This window comes from Pteropus medius, unplaced genomic scaffold (genome assembly GCF_902729225.1).
Source record: "Pteropus medius unplaced genomic scaffold, Ma_sr-lr_union100, whole genome shotgun sequence".
Taxonomy (NCBI): Eukaryota; Metazoa; Chordata; class Mammalia; order Chiroptera; family Pteropodidae; genus Pteropus; species Pteropus medius.
In genome coordinates, this window is record NW_024351648.1 from 2,141,602 (window position 1) to 2,150,157 (window position 8,556).

Sequence of the window (8,556 nt, forward strand, 5' to 3'; positions counted from 1 at the left end):
GAGAGGGGGAGGAAGGAGGAGGAGAGCGAGCCTCGCAGATGAGATGGGGTGAAGGCCAGAGGACCAGCCTACTGGCAAGGCCCTGGGCCTCCCCTGGGAAGGGGCGGGGCCCCAAGCAGGTGGGCTTTAAGGCACATCTGGATGACTAGACCCTGTCCCCAGACTCCGCGAATGTTTCACCACTGTACCCAGTGCGCCCACGGGCGACAGAGCCACAGGTGTGACATTTCTGCAACCTGGGGCAGTGGCAACCAGGGGAAACAGGACAGAGTAGCAACGATCAGCCGTAACATCCAGCATCTGCTACCCGGCGAGACTGTGCCAAGCACTGTTCTAGGATCTTGACAAAAATTACCGCACCCTCTGTCCCCATGTCCGCAGGGGGACACGCCCAGAGGGGCCGAGCAGCCACCCCAGGCCACACGGCCAGGGCGCGACGGAGCCCGAGCTCAGTAGGTAGAAACATTAGAAGAGGACACCAATTTGTTGGAAAATGTTATGAATGAAATAAATGCCGCGTAGTCCAAAAAAATAAGAACGCCGAAACTGAAAATACGAGGCACTCTGAGCGCCATCGGAAGGGGACAGTGGCGAGGCCCGGGACGGCAGCCCCGCTTCCTTTTCATCATAGACTTCACCGGCTCCGCCACCCCTGCTGAACTGTACTTCGATGGTGGGAATGTCGTCTTTATTCAGATTAAGCGGAGGTGCCCATGTTTAGAATCCAAAGGGTCCGCAGAGGCGGCCTGGAGCTCCCTCCCCTTCCTCTCAGTGTCCCCGCTCCCTGACTTCCTCCGCGTACGTCACAACGTGCAAGTCTGCTTTCTCATCTGTCAAACCGAAACAGGGAACTCAACTAGCTCAGCCGTCCAGTAGCTAGGAATTATTGTAATCATTGACATCATCATCATCTTCATCAACATCATCATCTTTTCTATCATTGCAAGCATCATCATCATCGCTATCATTTCATCAATATCATCATCATCATCATTCTTTCATCTTTCATCAGCAGGTCATCATCATCATTTCATCAACATCATCAATATCATCTTCATTCTTCATCAGCATCGTCATCTTTCATCAACATTAATACCTTTTATCAGTGCCATTTATCGCTAATGATTATTTTGACAATATCATCATCATTTTCTTTATCTTTTCATTAATAATAATAATAATATTACCTTTTATCAATATCATCATTTTCCTTTTATCATTTTCATTCATCAGCATTGCTAGTCATTACCTTTCATCATCAACATCATTAATATAATAATAAAGCATTCGTACATTCTTTAATATCAATATCATCATCTTTTCATCAACATTATTGTCATCATCTTCATCTTCATCAGCATCATCATCTTCATCAACATCATCATCTTCATCAGCATCAGCATCATCGTCATCATCTTCATCTTCATCGTCCCAGTGGCCAGTCCTGCTCAGTCCTACAGCTCCCCAGCACCCCGGGCTGACCTCGCTGAGTACCTCTGCGTGTCAGACACTGTGCTGGGTACTGAGAGGTCCCTGCCAGGAAGGCATCATGGTCTAGGTGGAGAAGAGACGCGAGGGAGGGACCTTTCAGTGTACCGTGGTAAATGCTAAAAATGGGATCACCCCAGTACCCCGTGGGGGCCCAGGACAAAGGGGGAGGGGAGGAGTTAATGGGCCGAGTCTCGACAAACAACACCGACCTCTGCCTCCCAGTGGGAACGGAGCTGGGAGCCCCCCTCCTCCCCTCCCGCTCCTCCTGGGCCCGAGCACAGTCCTGATACAACTCCAGCAGTTAATTTGAGAGTTTTGAGCAACACACAGCTTGTCTCAAACTGGGCCACAGACCAAGGCAGCGGCGGAGAAGCCAAGACAGCTCAGAGCTGCCGGCACATTCCAGAAACCCAAATTTCCAGTACTGCCTGGAATAAGAGGTGGAAAGGAAATTTCCCATGTGTCAATTAAGCTCTTTGACCATGTGACATAAAGAGGAAATGTCAGTGTGGGATTCTGATTGGCAGAGTTCGAAGCCTCCGATTCTGATACCCAGATAGAGATCTGCAAGCTATTAGGAGCGCTCGGCCTCCAGACGCCGAGATTGTGAAGAAATGCCTGCTTTTGGCACATCGGAGGGAAAAAAAAAAAATTACAGCACGAATATCAGGCCTGGGAAAATCCTCTTCTTAGTTCCCAGAGCAAAGCGTGCACCGTCAGTGAGATCCAGAAACGGCTCAGCTGTTCTGCTTACCTGCAACCGGGTACGTCTGATGAACGTTCAGTTTTCAAAAAAAAAACGAGGTGCTTTTTTGACCATTTTTTTTTTTTTCTGGATGCTCTGGACCGACGTGAAGCTGCAATCCTGAGCTCGACTTTGCGTTACTTTTCAGCTTGTGTCATTGTAAACTTTAGTTTAAAAGCCCAGGCCCCGTGTCTCCTTGGGCAAGTCTCCTTTGTTGCGGGCACAATCACTGAGTCCACTCGTCTGTTCTGGGACGCCAGAGAATCTGAGTCAGAACGCCCCACGTCTAGCCCATATATCTGTGTATTACCGAACTCGCTGGGAAAGACAAGCTGAGTTATCATTTGGCTGAGAAAACCCGAGAGGCATCTATGTGCAGCGAAGCCACCGACACAGAGGCGGGTTCGAAGGGAAGGCGTTATACCGTCTACGCAGACCCCGTCACCACAGTGGTGACCGGAGCCGCATGAGAGCAGGGCTCTAGCATTCTCTTCTCCTCCCCAACCCCCACCCCAACCCTCAAAGATTACAAATACAATCGGTTGTGACAGATTGCTCCCTGGTCTTCCGCCTTAAACTCTATATGATAAATTCAACACGAAGTGACAGTCACAGCAAGTGTTCAGGGCCTCATCTAAAAAAAAAAACAAAAAAAACACCTAATTTTACTGAAATTAGAACTCAATGAACGAGAAAACGTGGATGTACACCTAAGGCGTAATTCAAAACTTTAATCTCTATGGACACCATAATGGTTATTTATAGCTGGGATGATACGAATATTTTAAAACATTTCAATAAAGTGCCCCGAAACATTGAAACTGTATTGTCAGGCAAAGATAATATTTCAATGGGTCCTTCTCTGTACTGGTATGTTAATGGGACAAAGAAAAAAAAAAAAAACATGAGCAGCCAGCATGACAAGACTGTTCTGCTCTTAATTTCTAAGAAATAGCTCGTCTTCCTTTTCTTATTATTTGGGGATGAAAAACCGTCTCGGGCCGTCATTGTCTGTTTAAATTAAGTAAATGCAATTAAGACGAGTCAAATATACACAGGCTCCAATGATGGGTAAAATTAAGGTCACCAGTTGCAGCCCTAATCCAGCTGCATTGCTTAATCTCAGCTCGAGCCATTACGAGGAAGCAGAACGGTGATGTCTTACTAGCGTTGGCGTTGATGTAGGCTGACTGAGTACCTGGAGATAAATCCCGCAGCCTTTCTCGAATGTGCAAATGCTTAAAAGAGAAAGAAGTTTCATTCCTCGGGACTGGTTCAGAGTCCTTTCCTTGGCTTTCTGTCCACTTACAGAAACAGTTGACCAAAGAATTTTTTGTCCCTTCACCCCACGCATTAGCCATCCGTGTCTAGTTCTAGCTCATTTCATAACAGAAAGATCTGTGTCTCCCGCCTCTTTAACCGATCTTCCCTTTCATATTCATAAAGATTACACTCGTGTTGCACAATATTATTTTACTTTGTGAAGGACTTGCTTCAAGTAGCCCGTAGATACGAAGAAAACACTGTGCATAGGAAAAGAAAAGAGAGAGAGAGAAAGAAAGGTTGCCATTTACAGCCAGGAGACAGGTACAGAATTGCAAAGGTCACCAATGAGTAAACAGATATTAATGGTTAGCCGGATAACTGGTCCACAAACAGGTCGCATTAATAATTAACACCCGGGAAAACCAAGCTCAGGAACAGAGGTGCCGAAGGCGTGCCATCCCATCCTCGGCAGGACGAGGAGAAAACCCGTACCGGTTTCTCGTCATTAGAGAGTGAAAACTATTTGCTGTTGCATTGTTGGATTTCTCATATTCTCACCAAAAACTGGTTGGAGATGGTCACGGGAAATGGGACCGTCGATTTGAAAAGTTCTCTTAGCCCGACACTGGCTGTTTTCTTGTTTGCAATGTGTGTAAAATCATCAAGAAATGTATTTGATCACTGACCTACAAGGTCTCTCTGAAAGCATGAGCTCCCTCGTCCCGGTATCATGCCCATGAGCCATATGAAAACTTCTGAGATGAGAGGGTTAAATTTTGCATGTTTCCGGTGGCGTTCACCCTTACTTTTGTTGTTGTTGTTAAGAGACTTTTTCTTTCTTTCTTTCTTTCTTTTATTTATTTATTTTTTTTTTGAGCAATTTTAGTTTCAGAGACAAATCGAGAGGCAGGTGTAGAATCTGTATACGCCCTCTGTCCCCACACACGGCCTCCCTCATCATCAGCATCCCGCCCACCCCAGAGCGGTACATTCATTACAATTGATAAACAGACATTGACACATCATGATCGCCCCGAGTCTACACTGGTTCAGACTTGGCATTGCGTATTCTGTGGTTTAGACTGCAGTATGATGGCATGTATCCACCACTAATGATTCACACGGAATGTTTTCACTGCCCTAAAAACCCTCTGTGCTCTACCTGTTCATCCCTCCCTCCCCCAGCCCCTGGTAACCTCTGACCTTTTCACTGTCTGCACAGTTTTGCCTTTTCCAGCATTTCATAGAGTTGGAGTCATACAGTGTGTAGCTTTTACAGACTGGCTTCTTTCACGTCGTCATATACCTTTAAGTTTCTTCTCATGGCTTGACAGCCCATTACGTCTTAGTGCTGAATAATATGATAAAATAATAAATGCATCCCGATTTATTTATCCTGCTGGAGGACATCTTGGTTGCTTGGAAGTTTGTGCAGTTATGATTAAGTTGCTGTGAATATCCGTGTGCAGGATTCTGTGTGGATGTAAGTTTCATTCCTGTGTTTTATTGGGAAAAGTCAAAGCCAAACCTTTGGATGGGCGGATGGATGGGGGAGGCAGGGAACCTTGGTGAGTGAGATGCCCCCCAGGACCCCGGAGAACAGAGAGTGAAGACACCTGAGCCCCACAGAGTGGCATCCTATGAACCCATCGATGTGATGACATCTTTTAATTTTTTCGTTTTAAGGGAGCCAGATTTTATGTGGAAACTCTACGTTTCTGGACTTTTAAATATTGACGACTTATGGAAACCATGCTTGGGCCAAATAATACGCATTTACTGCCGGCCACATCAGCCCAGTTTAAATCCTTTGTCTGAATTCAAAGCACACAAACAAACAAAAACCCTGAAAATATATCGAGGAGGAAGAGAGTCTGAGTGTATCTTTAAAATCGATTATACACTCTCTTCTCCTCTAAATACGTAGTTCCCTATAGGAATATTAAAAAAAGAAAACTAATAAAATAAGACAATAGACTTAATAAAGAACCGGGATATCTGTAAGGATCTCGACTTTATTGTCAGAGCTATGTGACTAAAAGTCAGACGAGATACTGTTTTATATATATATATATATATATATATATATATATATATATATATATATATATATATATGTATGTATATAGCCTAATGGTTTACAGATGAGTGGGTAGCACTGCCTTCAAATAGAATGTGAAGAAAGCAATTTTTAAATAAATGTGGAGTTGACTATCAAGCCCACAGGAGATATTGTGACGTACCCAACCTGAAAATCAAATTATTTAAGGTTGGTTATACTAATAACGGTCTGTAACCAACTGCTAAGGTGGGCTGTGAAACCAGACTAGCCAAAGGCAGCAAACGGGGTGGGTTTGAGAAAAAGCAGAAAACAATGCAGGGTTTGTGTGTGCGGTGAACGCGGGATGGACTTTCCATCTGTAACCTGCAGCGGCTGTGCGGGAACTCGCTTCCGAACGCGCTGAGGAGGGATGGGTGGCAGGCTGATGGCCTCATAGTCTGGTCCCCCAGCCCTTCCCCACAGCCAGAGCTCTCCGCCGTGGTTTCTTGTCACCGTCTGCTGTCGGCCCAGTGAGCAGTGCTTTCTCGCCCCTCCTGGCCTCTGAACACTTTTACGCATTGCCCTCGCCTTTGACGCGAGCAAAGTCCTTACTCGTCCGATAGAATCCAGCCAAGTTCAAGAGTCTCCCCTCCCCGAAAGCCTCACGTACGCCCCCTCCAGGGGATCAGAGTGCCTCGCCTCCGCTCCTGAACACGTCTGCCAACCCCTGACGCGACAGCCACCCTGCACTGCAGTCATGGGTGCCGTGGGCACACGTGACTCTCTCTTCGTTGAGGGCTGGGGCTGCTGTCGCCCACCTTTGAACCTCCGTCACCCAGCTCTGCGCTTGGAAATCAGCACGTTAGCGTTGGACGAATGTACAAATGAATGGACCTCAGAGCAACAGTGCTTAGAAAAGAGACTCCGATGAGTAAAATATTAACGAATGAATCTGTTAGAGCGTTTTGTCTTGATCTAAACCTTGGCACGTGTTCGCTGCACCAACATTTGCGATAGCAAGGTTGATTTGGAGGATCTTATGAATCAGAATGATTACGAGCCAACAATTCAGATCTTCACCTTCCTTCACCACCTACCTGTAGAGATGGTAACATCTGCCCTGCTGGGTACAGGAGGTGGCTGAGAAGATGACCTACGATGATGTATGTGACCATATACGAACAGAGTCATCCTACACATGCCCCAGCTGCCATCTGGATTGGACTCAACCCTCCTCCGCTCAGCTCTGTCTGACGCTATTAAAATTCTCGGCGCACCGTCTGTGCACGAACGAGCACTCTGCCCCTCATCCCAGGATCCCCGGGCCCAGGAGGACCTCAGCACTTGGCCAGTGCTCGCTGAGTCTTTACGATCGAACAGTGTACATGACAAACATCATAGTAACTTCATTCATTCGAATTGTACTAGACAACATTACACGGGACAGCACATGAAGGGAAAAAGGGAAATAGAAATTAATGAGAAATGACTATTGACTGCAAACTCTGTGTACCTGACTTTATCCGTTAATTGTCACTTTGCAAAGCAGATAACACTGTCCTTATGTTACACGCAAGGAATGTCAGTCCCAAAGAGTCGGGCGTCACACCGAAGAACACACAGCCACCCACAGGGCTGGAACCCAGTACCCCGCACCACCTCCCCCGGGACGAGGCCCTTCTGTTTCAGGAGCCGAGAGCCTCCGGCACATCTGATGTCACAGAACTGGCGACTTCCAGAGGTGAACGGAAACTCAGGCCACCTCTGGTCCAACCCCCAGGTCGTAGATGACAAAACTGAGATTCGAAGGGAAGAGTGTGACCACGGCCACAGAGACAGGAAAAAAAAGAGTAAGAAAGACAGAAACTGAAAAAAGCTAGCACGTTCCCGTCCACGACTTATGTCTTATTTATATACGCTTTTCATTAAATTTGCAGGTATATTTTATAGTTCATAAAAGTTTTTAAATCATTCTACTTCGCTCGATTTAATGTACCTTTATAAAAATAACCTATATTTTCCACTTGCACAAAATTAAATCTTACATAAGTAAACAGTTGTTTTTCCTTACAAAACACCAGTGACCTCTCTCTTAGGAAATAAGCCCAGACTATTGACTAAACCCCAGCAGAGAAGCTCAACCCGACAGAGAAAGGCCTCCTAAACCGTAATTAAAATAATAATTAAGTACAAAGAAAGGGCAAAGGTACTCGCTCTTTTAAAAATGGAAAGAAAAAATAAAATAAAATAAAATCGGCCCTCTGTGAAAACCACCTCAGTCATCTTTAAAAGCTTTACCAAATTCCAAACGGCCCCCTTATTAACGATTCTTAATGCATGAGGTAGTCATTTAAGAATAAATCTTTAAGTAATTCAAAACAAGGACTCTTCAGTAAATAGTCGAAATTAAGGGGGGAGTTAGAGTCATCTGGTTTCCATTAGGATGATAAAATAGTTCACTTGAAACCTTTTACAAGATGCTTTGTTACCGCGAGGTGTCTGTGCATCTCACTCCATCACGAGCCATTTGACACAACATAAAAGGCTTCAAAAGCCATGTTAGGCCTCTTAATCAAAAACTAATTGTAATAGATATTGGGGAGTGTTAACACGATGACCGCGAGGTTGTCGCTGTGGCATGGAAGCAGCAGCGAACATTAAACACAACCCCGGGTTGATAGGGCTTATCTGAATTTCAGAGCTAAGTGCTAAGTACTACAGGCCGGTATCTCCTTGCTATTGGTCTGTACCACTTTGGGAGTTAATTGCCCCATAAGGCTTCATCTTCTTAATGAAATTTATAGCATTGTCGGAGAGCTGGGGAGACACTGCTGCGATTTAGGAGATTTTACAGAAAACAGAGACATAAACAGAGGAGAAAAGAAAATACATCCTTGGAGCCTAATGCATCCACAGCCTTCGCCCAGGGCGGGGAGCAGGACTCCCCGGGCGCAAGCGGGGTCAGTAAGCACCACGTTAACTCTTTCAGGCCTGCGATGGGGCTATCACGAGG